The sequence below is a fragment of the Mus caroli genome, unplaced genomic scaffold, assembly GCF_978045245.1.
Source record: "Mus caroli unplaced genomic scaffold, Mus_caroli_1 scaffold_12, whole genome shotgun sequence".
Classification (NCBI taxonomy): Eukaryota; Metazoa; Chordata; class Mammalia; order Rodentia; family Muridae; genus Mus; species Mus caroli.
Genome location: NW_028227267.1, coordinates 56,451,376 through 56,468,381, shown reverse-complemented (window position 1 = coordinate 56,468,381; position 17,006 = coordinate 56,451,376).

Here is a 17,006-nt window from a genome sequence, read left to right as displayed (position 1 = left end):
AGGTTGCCTGCTTAACCAGTAGAGCACTGCTATCTACCAAGACAGGCCAAAAGTAACTCATCTACATAAGAATTCTTGAATCCCCAGAGAGAAAACTGATCAAGGACACTGGGATTGTTACCATCCCTTTGGGACATAGATACTCAAAGAGAAAGAGACAAAGCAGCTTTCTGTGTAGGGAAGGCTCCTTGGTGGCGAGCCATCCCCCTGCGGAAGAAGGAAGCAGGACACTTAGAGCCTTCTGCTAACCCACTGCAGACCACAGGCAAGGTGAGCAAGGTGAGCTATAGACTGAGTGTGGACTCCCAACTTCCTCTCCCATGTGAGAGAGAGCAGTTTCCAAGGACTTCATCAAAAGCACTGCACAGGTCAGGTAGAGGGCCAGAGCAGCAGGATGGCTGATGGGTAGAGCTAACGGCCTGCTGTTGAGTGTCAGGCTGAAGTGAAAGTCCAGTGGTATGAATCAAGGTGAGTTGTTCTTTCCAGCTAAGAGGTGGGCAACAGCCAGGCCTGGCGGTGCAAACCTGGAAGCTCAGCTGCATGGGAGTCTGAGGCAGAAGAATTCAAAGTTGAAGGCCCAACTAGGCTATGGAGAGGAGTCAAGAGCAGCCTGGGTGATGTAATAAGACCCTGTCTCAACATGAAGTAAAAAAGAGCCGGGATATAACAAAGAATTAGACCGTTTTCTAGTTTGCCCAAGGCCCTAGAATCAAACCTCCTCCTCGCCACCTCTGCAAAATGGGGCAAGTAGAGATTATATTTGTACAAACAGAAGCGTTCTTCTAAAGACGAGCAAGACATACAAGGTGATTTTACCAGAGGCACCCCAGTCTGTTACTGTGTCTCCTTGTATTCTTTCTCCTCTGTGGAGGCTTGATTTAGAGAGTGAAACTTGGAGAGAATAAATAGGGGCGCCGGGGGGGAACATCCAGCGGTAGAAAGGCTCCAGAACTAATGAGGATCTCTACAAAAGGGGGAGCAGTAGACTTTGCTGGGAAACCTGTGTGAGCTTCCCACTTGTGGGACCAGGGGAGATTCATTATTGAGTTGGGACTAGAGGACATTCACAACAAGAAAAAGACTGAGAAAAACACCTTCGAGATCTAGCACCAGTATTGCTGAAATCTTAATGTCTTCTACATCGCCTAGCCCTGCCTCTGTCCTAAGCTTGCTAAGTGGAATCTTCCATCAGGTGAACCCCACACAGAAAGCACTGCCTGCAAAGGGCTGGTTGAGGGGTTCCCTCAAGGTCCCTGTGTGGCTGCTACTGGGGGGACACTACAGGCCACAGCATTTAGGATGGGAGAGCAACTGGCCTCGAGCCTTTAAAGTATTTAACTGGGGGGATCTGGGGATGTGATTCCTGAGTTAGGACTAGCACTTGCCACCTGCAGACTAGTTAGCCAGTCTGAATCCCACCCCAGCTTCTGCTCTTGTCCACTCTTGCCTATGACACTTTTCCAAGGTGTGCTCTTGAAGTGGTCATGCCAACAAGGTCCAGCCCAAAGCCTTCGTGAGGTACAGTGTCAATATGTCCATATGTCCAAGGCCAAGTTGTCATCTGGGTCCAGTCTTCACAGTTTCATACCTAGATCAAAGGTGTAAGTGACCAATACAGGTAAAGTGAGTGCTTCTCTGCAGTGCTAGTGGGTGCCCTGGGGGTCACCAGCCAGGCAGTGGCTGACAGGTCTAGCATCCCCAGCAAGAGCAGTCAGTTTCCTGGAGCTACTATAACAGACTGCCACAAGCCTGGGGGCTTAAAAACAGCAGGAATTACTCATCCTGTAGTTCCAGATGTCAGAAGTGCACATCCTGGTGGCAGAAGGGCTGGTTGTGACCGTGAGGTCTGTAGAGAGGCCCTGCTCCTTGCTTCTGACTGGTCCTGCTTATTGCGCAAATCCTTGCTGCCCCCTTGGCTTTAAAACATTTCATTCCAATCTCTGCCTCCATTGCCATGGACATGGACATTCTCTGTACGCCTGCCTGTGGTGCTTCTCAGAACGATGCCAATTGCATCAAGGATCTACCCTTTGGAGGTGCCAAGGGTCTGAGTTTGAATCCCCAGTGCCTAAGTAGAAGGTCAGACGTGATGGTAATTCCAATTCTGTGAGGACAGAGACCAAAAGGATTCCTCAGGGTAACCAGTTGCCTGCCAGCCTAGCTGCAGGTTGAGCAAGAGATGCTGCCTCAGTGGAACAAAGCAGAAAGTGACAAAGCAAGATGTCCATCCGCCTCCTCTGGCCTCCACAGTCACATACATGTGTGTACATATACAGAAGTCACATGCACATGTGTACATATACAGATCCCATGTACATGGTCCATCCTACCCTGGTACAGTGTCACCTTACCTTATACCTTAGTTATACTTGCTCTATTTTGCAATAAGGTTCCATTCACAGGTGCCAGTGGTTAAAGCGTCTCCGTATCTTTAGAAGCATACAGTTCAACCCACCGCAAGCATTGTTGCCTACAGTGGTGACAGCATGGGCTATTCCTTCAGTCCTTGAACAAAGTCACCAATTCCATTGACCCAGACATTGTTGTTCTTTGACTCAGACACAGGCCATGGTGGACATGGGCTGCTCTGCTATAAAGGTCCCCTAGAAGTATCCAGGCTGTGGATGGACTTTCTAGGGATGTCAGCGATGTGGAACTACACTATGATCCGCCCAAGTAAACAGAGGAAATAGTGATAGGCAAGAAGAACAAGTTCTGCTGTATGACGGGACACCCAGGACGATCCAGGAGAAACATGTGTGGGTATCAGAGTTCCCACACAATAGGGAGAAGAGAACAGGGACATGTTGACTGGGTTTCTGACATTTCTGCTCATGCCCCTAAACCAGAAAAGTCTGAAAAATACCTCAGAGTCTCCAGCAGTCTATTCTTCCAAAGCCTTTTTTTTTTCCTCCTCCTGCTTTGTTTTGTCAGAGACAATCTCAAAAAAAAAAAAAAAAGATTCCATTTTAGAATGCAGGGTGGGATGGGGTCTCTTCAGCTGTCATCTCCAAGGCAAAGCCAAAATCAGAACAAATGAGGTCAAATAGCGGAGGGTGTGCAGACAGGATGCCAGGGCTCTGGGCTCCGAGCAACAAGGGTAGAGAGCAGCCACGCTGACAGCAGGGATTCAGGAAGTTAGCTGATCCCAATGGAGGCAAGAAAAGAGCAGCCTGCCAGGAGAGCCCAGGGCTGGGAGCTGGGAACTGAGGCTGGAAAGGGGATGCAGAACCAGGCTGCACCACAGTGCAGAGGTGATGCAAGGGCTACAGAGCCTGTGCCCTTGCTCCTCTGAGGGAAACTCTCCTCTATATCCATTTCTCCATCTACAAAGTCGGCACCACCCAGAGGCTTGGTCTAACCTACTCAGCAGACAGACAGGTGTGAGTCGCTCTAACGGGCTAGAGTAGGTCCTCTGTTCAGGTTCTTCTCCTTCCACCTCAGCCTCCAGCCATTAAAGAAAGCAGCTCTAACATCCTAATCAAAATCCTTTCTGGAATTACCACCCCTCCTCAGTTAGTGGCAGAACCCCTCTGCTCTCAAGTCCCTGAGTTCAGAGGCAGCGTCTCCTCCCTACTCTTCTGGAGCTATCCAGGGTGGAGGGTGCAGGGACCGAATCCTTCCTAAAGACCCTCAGCTTGACTCTTACTCTTTCTGCGAAACAGGTTCACTGTGTACAGGGATAAAGTTCAGGGAGAGATGCTGACACTCACCCAATACCACACACCAGTCCCCCTCTGCTTGCTCATGCTCAGAGAGGTAAACTTAACACCACCAGCTAGGTGAAGCAACCAGATGCACACACTCACACACACACCTGTCCAGACACCTGCACAAACCTCACACCTAGATAAGAGAAACACACCACACACACACACCACACCACACACACACACACACACTACACACACCACATACACACACACACACACACTACACACACCACACACACCACACCACACCACACACATCACATACACACACACACACACACACACACACACACATCACATCACACCACACCACACACACCACACACACCACACACACCACACACACCACACACACAAACACACACACACTGAACTCCAGGAACTGAGGCTCCTATTCTTTCTTGCATCTCTGCCTTCCTTTCCCAGAAAAATTTCCCACCCTGACCCATCACTAAACCCCAACATACAACAATAACATATGCCCAAATGACTATGAACATATTCCTTGAAATGTTTTTTATTTGCCCCTATGTACACTGCATCTGAGTCCTGGGACCCATCAGCTCACCTCTTGAGCTAATAATTTTCTATGAACCTCATGCAGTGGTTGGGTCCACAGATGCCTGTGTCTCTCAGATACCCTGCAGATTTCAGTGATATGTCACAGATGGTGAGACCATTTTCTACACAGTGTCAGTCAACTTGGTCGCTTCCCATAAACTGATTGTGACTGGGCTTAGCTGATGGAGCTGCTATCAGGCGCCTCTGTCACATCAGGCAGAGGCTCATGGGTAGTCTTCTGGGGGCAGTGAGCTCCACCAGGCTTGTCACATGGGCGGTGTATTATTTCCCTTAATAGTTTGATATGTGATGTAGGGTTTTTGCTAGCTTATGTATCAGATATAGCCCCAAATCAACCAGCAGAGGCCCGTTTCTTACTTTCTTGGTTCACTTGTCTCATCATAGCAAAATACCACAGACTGAGTTATTCACAACTGTAATGACTATTATCTTATTTAATTTACTTATATATCCTATCACCACCACCACCACCACCACCACCATCAGTATGTGTTCATGAGCAACTGTGCACATGTGGGGCACATAAAGAAGTCGGAGAACAACTTTCAAAAGTCAGTTCTTCCCAGTGTGGGTTCCAGGAATCTCAGTCAGTTCTCCAAACTTGAGCATCAGCAAGTGCTTTTATCAGCACTTTTACCCTCTCACTGGCTCCAGATTGTATATGAAGGATGGAAATGTGCTGTATTCTTCTGGAGACAGAGAAGTCCAAGGTCAAGGCCACGAGCAGGTGTTCTGTATGAGGGTTTGGCCTTGTGGTTCCTATGCGGCATTATCCACTTGCATCTTCCCATGGCCCCCTTCCCTCTGACCCTGTTATAAAGGCACTGATCTTAGCCACAAGGGCTCCATCCCCGTGACCTAATCACCCCCAAGGGCCATCACCTTGGAGGTTAGACTTTAAGCACATGAGTTTGGGGAGTTCAGACCACAGCACTCACCAACCAGTTCTAGACAGGACTACAAGAGAGGGAGGGAAAATGATCTGGCCCAGCCATATACCAAAGTCCAGGGGAGGAGCAAGCAAGTGAGAGCAGACCTGAAGTCACCCCACTTTCCATCTCCTCTGTAGGTTTACTCTCCTTTATTTTCCGCGTTCCTCAAAACCTGTGCTGTGTCTACTACCTGCCGAAAGCAAGGGAAACCCAAAGAAACCACCTGTTCTCGGCTTCCAAGTAAACCTGTTGCTTTACCCCCACCTCCCCATAGTCACTGGATTTTAAGTAACTATAATTAATATACACATTACATATTTTACCATCTATCTATCTATCTATCATTCAGAGTTGGGGATCAAACCCAGAGTCTTTCATACTCTAGTCAAACTAACTCTGACCTTAATAACTTTTTAAAAGGAGACTCTTACATAGCACAGGCTAACCTCAAACTCTGTGTGTGTGTGTGTGTGTGTGTGTGTGTGTGTGCATACACAGCTAGGAATAACCTTAAACTTATGCCTGCCTCTTCCTCCCAAGTGCTGAGATTACAGGCCTTGTGTATGCTAGGCAAGTAACCTATCAACTGAGCCTGACTGAAAATGACACTTCTGTCATGTGAGTCGTGTTGATGACCTATCAATTGAACGTGATCAACGCTCAGGCTAAAAACCTCCCCGAACCTTATCCTGAGGAGGCCTACTTAGACTCATTCTCCTGAGCCACACCCTTGGCTCTGTTACGAAGGAAGCTCTTCTCTTTTGCCAAAGTCATTGTCTCCACAGTTAGCCTGTCACAGGCCTGGCTCAGGAATTCCACTCTCAGCTTGGCTCTCAGGTCAGTTTGCCTTTTCCTTAAAGGAGAATAAATATTTGGGGTTAAAGTAGATACCCTTAGTACCTGCATGAACCAGGCTAAAGGAAACACCAGGCTGTAGTGATCCCACCCCCACCCACCCCCACCTGCAGGGTATATTGAGGAGGGCCTCTGTCTAGTCCATTATTAGTCAGTTCACTAGGCCTGCCTGCTGGGTGCTGCTCTGAGCACAGAGGATGCCTGCTGCTGGCAGCACCAGGACGCTGGCCCACGTGAGGGTCCATGTGCAATCCTTCAGCTCATTAGGCTGGTGGCATCTTTGTTCCTTCCTTAGACACTGGGCCAGGAGAGCCAGGCTCAGCAGCTTGGATGTTATTTTCTCTCTTTGGGTATGGGGGTGAAAATCTGTTTTCCTCTATGATGGGTTAATCCCCACATAACCAGGTTTCCTTCTGTGCCACATCCTCACCACCTACTGGGTATTCTTCATGGGCTTCGGGTAAGACCCTGATCTGGCTTTACTGGTCTGCCATTTGTGCTTCTCTTGCATCCACCGCAGCAAGTTTTTTTTTTGTTTTTTTTTTTGTTTTTTTTTTTTCCTGAAAGACAGAATTCTCAGCAGATGTATTCACTCTGGGTTTTATCCTGGGCTCACACCAGCGAGCTTATTAGCCAAGCTAACTAATTTTCCCCCCTGTCTTTCTTTTAAGTTGGCGACAAAGACCAGAGTCATGAGATCTGCCTCTACCCGGCCCCCCAGTAGCTCTCTTTCCTATGTGATTTGAATTGCTCCTGAGCAAGGGGGGGGGGGTGATGCTCCCTAAGCATGCACGCCTCTTACAAGTGTCTGTTTCTATTTAGCAGAAGACTGAAGCTCCTGTAGGAAATTTGTAGGTCAGCTGGACTACACAGGAATAAAAAGCAAGTCCAGCCAAAAAGAACAGCAAAGCTATGGCCTGGGCTTCTTGAGGTGTCCTGTCTGATTACCCAATTACTACGGCATAGATTAAGAAGGATTAACCCCCAGAGGCTGGACAGATGGAGAGCACTATTAAAACACCCCATGTGGGGGGGCTTCAGAGGCAGTAGCAGGAACCACCTGTCCCCATTTCGTCGGTCAGTCTGTCCTCATTTGGAGCCCTAAGATCATTGGCTCTGATTGAATAGCTCAGGACCAGCCCTCTTCTGGCCTAGCAGCTCTGCCCTCCTGGCTTCTCTCCCTATCTCTCACCATGTCCTAGATTGATGTGGTAGAAGAGCATTCTGTTGAATTACAAGGGACTTTGGGGCTATCTCCCAGGGCCCCCGGGGAACGGATCTGGACGTTATGAGACTGTAACAGACAGGGCGTTTTCAACTCCAGACATGTTTCTCTTTCATTAACTATTAAACAGTTGGTGTCCCCTTTTGAGTGTCAGTAATTCAGACTCCATCAGAGCTATGGAGCTGTGATTTCAGAAGCAGCAAAGAAGAAATTGCTACCTGAGATTGTGTGCTTTTTCACGCACACACACTGGGAGGTGGGTAGGGAGCCTGGGCCTGCATCCACCCTGACTTTATGGGTAGAATGGTACAGAATGGACTATTCAGTAGCTGAAAACACACAGGTTTCTCCTCCACTCCCAAGTCTTTATCTTCTAGATTAGGGGTGCTGGCTTCATAAGAATGTATCCAGAAGCACTGATGGCAGCCGGGTGTGGTAGCGCATGCCTTTAATCCCAGCACTTGGGAGGTAGAGGCAGGTGGATTTCTGAGTTCGAGGCTAGCCTGGTCTACAGAGTGAGTTCCAGGACAGCTGGGGCTATATAGAGAAACCCTGTCTCAAAACAAACAAACAGAAGCACTGATGGCTGATAAGAAAGCATACCAAGTCCAAGGCAGGGCAGCCTCCATTAGGGACGGTATAGCCGGACCAGTGCTTCTTTCTTTCATATCTAACTGAGCCAATTGAAAAAAACAGTCTTAGGCACATTGAAAAAACTGCTCCATCAACAGGGCCCTCAGCACCATCAAAACAGGGCCTGTGATGGAGGAGCCACAAGTCCCTCAGGTACATCCAAGCTCTGCTATCACCACCTATTCGTGATCAAGTGTGTCCAGAAAAGCTCTCCCCTCCCCCTCCCCCTCCCCTCCCCCTCCCCTGCTAGTGGATCAGGATGAAGTTCTCAGCTACTTCTCCAGTACTACACCTACCTGCCACCCTGCTCCCTGCCAGGATGATAATAGACTAAGCCTCTAAAGCTGGAAGAAAACCCCCAGTTAAATGCTTTCTTTGTAAAAGTTGCCTTGGTCATGGTGTCTCTTACAGCAATAGACGGGTGACTATGGCAGTCCTGGTTCTAAGCAGATTGAATGGCCGTCAACAATCCTGCTTCTGATAGTGTCTTACAAGCAAGCACAGCTGATCTGCTGAAGATGGCAGCTGCTGCTCTGGAAGGACCATATCAGCAACAGTGCTGCAATAGCCTACATTACCAAAAACCTCTCTTGACATTAAAATTCATCCACGGATCTGCAAGTTTCAAAAACTAATAAGGTTGTTCGTGCAGATCTAGATTCACCAGCCTAGCCTCACATACCTTTTCATACCCTGCTGTGCTGATGGGTTTTGTCAATCTGACAGGAGATAGAGTCATCAGGGGACAGAAACCTCAGTTGAGAAAATGCCTCGATAAGATTGCCCGCAGGCAAGTCTGTGGGGCATCTTCTTGATTCGTGCTTGATGTGAAGGGCACTGTGCACAATGAGCAGTGCCATCTCTGAGCAGGTGGTTATGGGGATGTATAAGAAAGCAGGCTGAGCAAGTCGTGAGGAGCAAGCCAGTAAGCAGCACCCCTCCATAATCTCTGCATCTGCTCCTGCCTCCAGATTCTTGCCTTGTCATGTCCTGGTTTCCCTCAAAGATGGACTGTGATGTTCAAGTGGAAGCCAAATAAACCCTCTCTTCCCCAACTTGCTTCTGGTCAAGGTGTTTCCTCACAGCAATAACCCTCACTAAGATACCTGCTTCGGGGACATGGTGACAAACACAGCCGGTCCCAGGCTCAGGTGTCAAACAGGTGCTGCCTTCATTTCCCATGATCCTGGCTGTAAGAGTAAGAATTAGGTCTGTCTGAATGACCCCCAGAGCTCTGGATTTCTAGGGATGACAAACTGTGGCTTTAGCACTCCAGGCTAGAGTCTCACCTCACCATATCACTGTCCATCAATTGCCAGCCTTCCCAATTCTCCAGAGACTGGCTCAGTGGGGGCAGCCTCGAATTAGTCAGTCTCTTTGAACTTGATCCTCTTATGAATTTGGGTCAGACATGACATCATACTAACAGGAGCTGCTCCCTTATCTAACATAGTGTGGCAAGCCTGGACTTCCAACGGAGGAGGAGTCCAAGCTACCTGTCAGTGTGTCAGTCATAATTTGAATCTCTGCCTCTAGGGTAGAATTTTATTCTCTTGCTGGTAGAGGGGAAACATTACAGAGGGGAGAAAATGTACCATTTCGTTTGTACAGGTCACAAAGGGCTTTGTAATGACTAAAGATAGGAAAGGACCCTCCACAGCAGGCAGCTGTCTGCAAGTCTGTAGACCTACACCTTCCTGATGCGGCTCAGGAGCTCACCTGGCACAGTTCTTCCAAACACTTGTGCTGTCTGACCTCAAGGTTCTAAAGTCCAGAGAAATAATCTAAACATGAAGTTGTTCCAAGTGTCATTTAAATGATTAAATAAGTTCAGTAGAACCCAGAGCAACTGTCACCATCCTGGGACTGTCAGTCTGGCACCAGCTGAGGCACCCGAGAGGCCTTTCTTATGCTCTGATTAACATGCCCTATTTCCCCAGACTACAGTTTATGAAAAATGCAAACCCTCTCCATTTACTTTGTAAATCACTGAGGTCTTTCCTCCACAGGCTCTTTCTGGCTCTACCCTGCCCTGCCCAGGGCTGCCTCGGCTCTCTGTTGTCTTCCTGTTTCTCATGATGTGGTGATGTACCATGATGGTGAGGAGGGTCCACAAAGGGCCTGGGACCCTGTTTCTCAGCTCTATCTCTTACCCTCCTCTGGCTCACAATTCCCTGTAGCAACTGACAAATGATTCCCCAAGCTTCTCCCCAGAGCTTTGCTTGCTTTCTTGCTTTTCTTTTTCTTGGGGGTGGGGTGGGGTGGGATGGGGAAAACCCGTTTTGCCCTAAAAGGAATTCTTGTCTCAGCTGCTAATAATATACATTCCCTCCTCACATTATCATATGAAGAATGTTTTTGTGACATGGAAAAATGCTTATGATAACATGAGCTAAGCAGGAAACAAGTGACGCCATATTAAAGCTATACCACATATAGTCTGAACTGTGGAAAATATTGTGCTTCAGAGGGAATTTAAATCAAATGTAGCTGGGTGGGTTTTGTTGTAGCAGTTACACACTGCTACTTCCCAGGCCTTCAGTAGTCATGCAGATATTTGAGCCAAGGTACCTGGGAAAATTATATTGCCATTTAGGAAAAAAAAAATGTTAAAAGTCAAGAAGTGAGATACAGACAGTGTGGGAGAGGTAGGTGTGGCTTCCTTCTGTCTCCAAGAGCAGATAGCACCGTTCCAACCAATGGGCTGTCTTCCTGATTTGCATTCATAACTACCGGCATCAGGGTGGAAGCTGGTTTAAGGTCTGTGAAAGGCAGATCAGTCCATCCTTCTGTTTTCCCCTCATCCTCCTTTTATACAGCCCCTGTGACCCACCAAGATGCCTTGAAGGGAAGAGGAGTCAGTAGCCTACAGGGATGAGGTGAGGATCCTGTTGCAATTGAAGGACAGCTTAGCAATGTCACCTCTAGCATGTTACTTCTAGAGCAACAAGAAAGTTTGAATATAGATGGGTCCTCTTGTTTCCCTGGCTTAGGTGAACCTTGGTAGTCAGCCAGAGAAACCAGTTTCTTACCTCTGTTGAATATATAGCCTCTGAATAATCTAAACTCATTGCACTGGATGCAAACAACACACTATGGTGCGGCTGACGGACATTAATTCAAAAGAACGTAAGAGAGGGGCTCATATTTTTCTGCCTGAAGCAATTTCCCTGGCTTTCCTGATAACCATGTGCTAAAACTTTCTCATAAATGGTGTGTGCCGACATACTCCCATAACTTCTTTAAGTCATTATGAGAGATCCATTATCCCAACATGCTGGATGAGTTTCCTATTGTGTTTGTGAAAATGATACTGTTTTGTCATTCTGCAGGAGTGGAATTTCCTTCGTTTGTAAGTGAGGCATTGTATTTACATAGGGATACCCCCACCAGATCCCCTCTTAGGCTGCTCACTCTCCCTCATTCAACCCTAAGAGTTCCCCATCATGATCAAACATTTGGAGCATGCTCCATGAAGGAGAGTGTCCTGGATAGTTTTACATCAACTTCATACAAGCTAGACTCATCTGAGAGAAGGGAACGTCAACTGGGAAAATATGTCCATAAGATCCAGCTGTAGGGCATTTTGTTAATTAGTGATTGAGTGGGTAGGCTCACCCCATTGTGGGTGGTGTCATTCCTGGACTGGTGGTTTTGGGTTCTATAAGAAAATAGGCTGAACAAGCCATAAGAAGCAAGCCGGCAAGTAGCCCTTCTCCATGGTCTCCGCATCAGCTCCTGCCTCCAGGTTTCTGCCTTGTTTGAGTTCTTGCCCTCACTTCTTTCAATGGTGAACAGTGCTATGGAAGTATAAGCCAAATAAGCGCTTTCTTCCTCAAATCTCTTTGGTCATGGTGTTTCATTACAGCAAGTGTGATCCTAACTAAGACAGAGGGAGACTATAGACTCCTCCTAGATGTGCATCCTATAGGAGAAAGAGAGATGGGGTGGTTCTGAGAGCACAGAGAGGGGCTGTACAAAGGAAGAGGGAAGGATCTTCCTGTTTGGGAAGATTCCAGCTCCAACTAGGGTTCATAGGTAAAGATTACAGGTGGGACCCAAACATCAGAGTGATGTGGCTTCTTCACCAGCAATCCCAACTTCTTATACATTGTAATGAGGATGCAGATAGTGTCAAAACATTTGTCTTTCTTTCCAACCACATTATGACTTAGATCCCTTCCTCTACAGAAACTCTAGAAGGTTCTAAACTAAGGCAATGACAACTGACTTAGATTTTAAGAATGATGCTTGACAGTTATGTGGAGGTTAAACTTGGGGCACAGAGTAGATAGGGTCTGTTTCAGTGACCTGGGGGACAACTCATGCAGGTGCCATGCCTGTGGACCGTAGTTCTCAGCCTCATCATTAGTGAGAGCTCTGTATTGTAACGTGCAGCCTGTCAATAGAGACATTTTGAGAGCTCCCTGTGATCTCTGTGGCTGGGTCTTTGACATTTATTCTCTAATGTATTGCTTACTGAGCCCAGGACATAAAGTATAATGTCCTAAGTCGGGAGCCAAGAAGTGTACTAACTCCAGACACCTGGGAGAATGCAAAGAGGGTGATTGTAAGTCCCCAGCCAGCCTGGCCTATAAAGCTTACAAAGTCTACAATGAAGAGCTTTTCTGTGACTAGATACAGTGAGTGACAACTCAGAGGTACAAGTGAAGAGACTTAAGCCCCTGTAGGTGTGAGGACCATTAGGTGCTTCCTGGGAACAGCTTCACGATGTTGACCTATGGAGGATGGCAGGGTCTTGCTGAGCAAGGTCTCTCAAGACCCAGTACCACCATGTGGGATAGGACAGGAGGATGGAGGTAGGACATGTGCTCAGAAATTATGAGTGACGCTTTGGGGTATGACTGAAGATTCACAAAAGAAGCAGATTCTATGAGGGAAGCTTGAGCATATGGCAAGACACGAAGGGAGCTATAGATGACATCACTCTCTGGGGATGAAGGATAGGGAGATAAAGGATGCTGATAGTCAGTGACTGACTAGTCTATTTGCCTCTGGATGACTTTCATCTGCATGCCATCCCCAAGAGTAGATGTGCCCTGGAGGCATACACACTCCTAACTCAGGAAGTGTATAGGAGTGTCTTCCTCAATTTTCTCCTTAGAGACAACCATCAAAGCAACTGAGAAGCATGGCCTCCCCAAGAGACTGCCAGAGAACCAGTCAGCAAGGCCAGAAGGAGAGGGTGCACAGGGCCCAGCTTGGAGGAAGCTTATAGCAGAGGGCTGGAGGAAGAAGGAGAAGCCGCGATGGTGTCCAGATGATGTCACAGCTCTGTAGACCTCAGATGTGCTGGGGACCTGACGGTACAGCTGGTTTAGGGATGTTACTGATGGCCATATCTTGCCTGTCTGGGTATTCTGTTATTTCACCGGATATGGTAATGCCCAGTAACAGGATCTGCTGTTGATGAGAACAATCTTCCACCCATATCTCTGTTGCTGCACAGGGTTCATGTGCATCTCTGGCTGCCAGTGTAGCACAGTTCTCTCCTTTGAGGTTTCCAGGACTCTTTGGATAATATTTATGTTTTCATGACTGAGTATCTCAAAAGCAGTCAGTGATGTTGCAATCCTAGGCCTGTGTGCCTTTTGGAAGTCTGGTTGGCAAAGGTACATCTCCTTCAGTGATGTTTGTGAGCTATGTCATACTGGCTATGTACATCCAGGTAAGTAGAAAGGTTCTCACTTTTCTACTGGTAATAACCCTCTCACCTGTGCACAGGTGGACATCACCACAATGACCACAGTGGAGACTGTAATTATGGTTCAGACTGAAAGCCAGGCTGGCTTCACCGCAGACAAGCGGCCCAGGGTCAGAGCTGGACTGATATGCCTGCTGTTGTGGTTTGGAATGCTTAATACCATCTAAACAAGGAGCCTTGCATTTATGTTTTGCACTAGACCTAGCAAATTATATAGCAGGTCCTGCACAGAGCTCAGCACATGTCCAAGCAATAAGAGAGAAGGCCAGTGGGGGATCTCACATGGAAATCATGTTTGAAGTGGCTGCATTGGTTCATGGAAGCTGGGAACCACAGAACACAGCCCCCAGGGGCTTTCTAAAGTTCTCGTGGAGGTCAACCTGGGAGGGGCAAGGACTCAGCCACAGTGGCTTGGGGAGCTTCTCCTTTGAGGCCTGTGTCTGGGCAACAGCTGCTGGCCCTGTTCAGCTGAAAAATTTAGCTGAGAAAAATCTAATTTGGAGCGCTCTAATGAAGCTAATGGAGTCTGTTTGCTTTAATCTGCTCTTGATCCAGCTCTGTCTAATCCTGGAATGAATAGGTAATTGTAACTCCATGGTACATGTATCCCTTTTCATTAGCATGTTCAAGTCAGGCAACAGATTTGTGTGAATTTTTTTCTTTAAAAAAGAAAATGTGGCAAAGGGAAAATGAGTGTCTTTCCTTAACTCAGAGTTTGAAATAAATACAAAAACTGTACCGCCTTGAAACTAAATCATCCACGCTCCCATTTTTACAGCCTCGGGCTAGCTACCAAAAGCAATGCACACTGAATCATTCTTTATTCTATGAGGTCCCGTCGGGTCCTTGTTTTAATGGACACTTGTGGATTAGAAACACTGCCACGCAGAGACGTCCCCTGGAGCAGGCTCCAGTCAGTGGAGTTCACACACATTGGTCTCCCTCCTCTAGCCTCACACACCAGGATGCAGGAAACTTGCTGGATAACCTTCAAGCTATACCAAATCCTTGTCTGGAGAGTCAGCCATCTCTGTAATCAGAAAAGCCTGTCAAATCTAGACACTACAGGGATGGCTCTGCCCTTCCCTCTGTGCCTAGTTCTCTTTAGGAAATATTCCCACTTTCTTTTCAAATAACTAAACCCAAATAATTTCTGCCTTCAGAATTTATTTCTTCTGTTACCAGGCCTTAAAAATGTCAATCCAAGCATTCGGCTTCTTCTTTTAGTATGATCTGGTGTCCTCTTCGCAGAGATTTGAGTCTACCTCCTAATGATTCAAATTTTAACAATATTATAAATCCAAGAAGCATTTCCCAAGATCCCAGTTGGGAATAACAGTAACAACAGTAGCTAATGTTTTTTTTTAAAATTTAAACATTTAATTACTAGTAGTTACACATATCAATGGGGTGGAGTGTGACATTTTGATACATACAGTAGATAATGTTGATGGATTGCTTAGTATGTAGGTCAGGCATCATGCGAGGGCTTTGCATCTTTCACAGTCTAATCCTCCCAGAACTGTTACCTGTGAGGAAGCTGAGGCACACTGGCTCTGCCCTTACCAGGGATGCTGGGAAGGGGAAGGGAGGTCCTGAGCTTGGGCACGTGGTCCTTGTATTTGTGAGCAGAGCTCAGTGGCACTCACAGCAGGAAGAGCTCTAGAGCCTTGGACCAGCCTTCAGCTCAGCCAAGTCATAGCAGTGCTGATTCTGTTCCAGAGTCCCACTGAGAACTCAGCACAGTCCATCTCCACCCTGGAGGGGGAAGCTCTCCAACCCCTCATTGTGTGTGTGTGTGTGTGTGAGGTTGGCTGCCCCATCCAGGGGTTCACCAATCAGGAGCACAAAGAACCCAATAAAAACATGGATATTTTATGCATTTTTGTGATGGATAAAGTAGCCCATTGACCCTGATTTCTAAGAATAAGGGCTTTCCCAAGGCATAGGACTTGCTGTTTAAAAAGCAGGGAAAGTTCCTGGCAAACCTAGATAGGCTGGTCACTCAACTAAAAGAAAAGTAAGTGGCCCTCTTGAGTGCTTGGGAAAAATCAATGTAGACAGTGTTTGACTTAGGCATGCTTACCTAAGGTCTTTGACTTAGGATAGTATAAAACAATATACAGGGTAGAAAACATAATTTGGGGCTTAGTTTCTGTTTAACAGCATTGGAGTATGGAACCCAGGGTCTCCAGCATGCTAGAAAAGGGATCTACCTCTGAACTATACCAACAGCCCCAAGGAATTTGGAACTGGCTCCTATCTGGGACCAGCACCATATGGTCAAGATCTCTCTTGGGACACCAGGCAGCAGCAGTGCCCACACTTCTGCCATTCCCTGACGACAAGAGGAAGCTACAGCACTTGCAATGTGCTGCAGCCTGGAGCTAGAGTGTTTGGAGGTCAAGTTGACTAAAGACATGTTTATCATTAATGTACCGGCTAGTTTTGTGTCAATTTGACACAGGCTGAAGTTATCACAGAGAAAGGAGCTTCAGTTGGGGAAATGCCTCCACGAGATTCAGCTGTAAGGCATTTTCTCAATTAGTAATCAAGGGGGGAGGTCCCCTTGTGGGTGGTGCCATTTCTGGGCTGGTAGTCTTGGGCTCTATAAGAAGGCAGACTGAGCAAGCCAGGGGAAGCAAGCCAGTAAATAACATCCCTCCATGGCCTCTGCATCAGCTCCTGCTTCTTGATCTGCTTGAGTTCCAGTCCTAACATCCTTTGGTGATCAACAGCAATGTGGAAAGTTTAAGCTGAATAAACCCTTTCCTCCCCAACTTGCTTCTTGGCCATGAGGTTTGTGCAGGAATAGAAACCCTGACTAAGACAATTAATGTCTGACTGAATGTGTGTGTGTGTGTGTGTGTGTGTGTGTGTGTGTGTGTGTGTGTGTGTGTGTATTTACTTATTTATTGTATTTATGTGGTTGCTGGGGATTGAACTCAGGACCTCTGGAAGAACAGTCAGTGCTCTTAACCACTGAGCCATCTCTCCAGCCCAGCATGTTTATCATATGAAATATTTTCAACCTGATATTAGGTTTACCAGGATGTAACCTCATAGCAAGAAGAGATACATCTATGTCTAGAAGCCTTTTCTGAGCATGTGCGCGTGCACGCACATGCACACGCACACACACACACACACAAGTGTGCACGTGCATATACATACACACTAATAAACATGAAGGCAGGATGTGTCACCTATTTAAACAGTGTGTTCAAGACTAGAATCTGAGGTTTAGGCATCCCTAAGGGCATCAAAGCGTTGGCTATAAGGAAACGCACAGAGACCAGGTCAGGCAAGCTCATCTCCAAAGAAGACTCTGAAATGTTCCA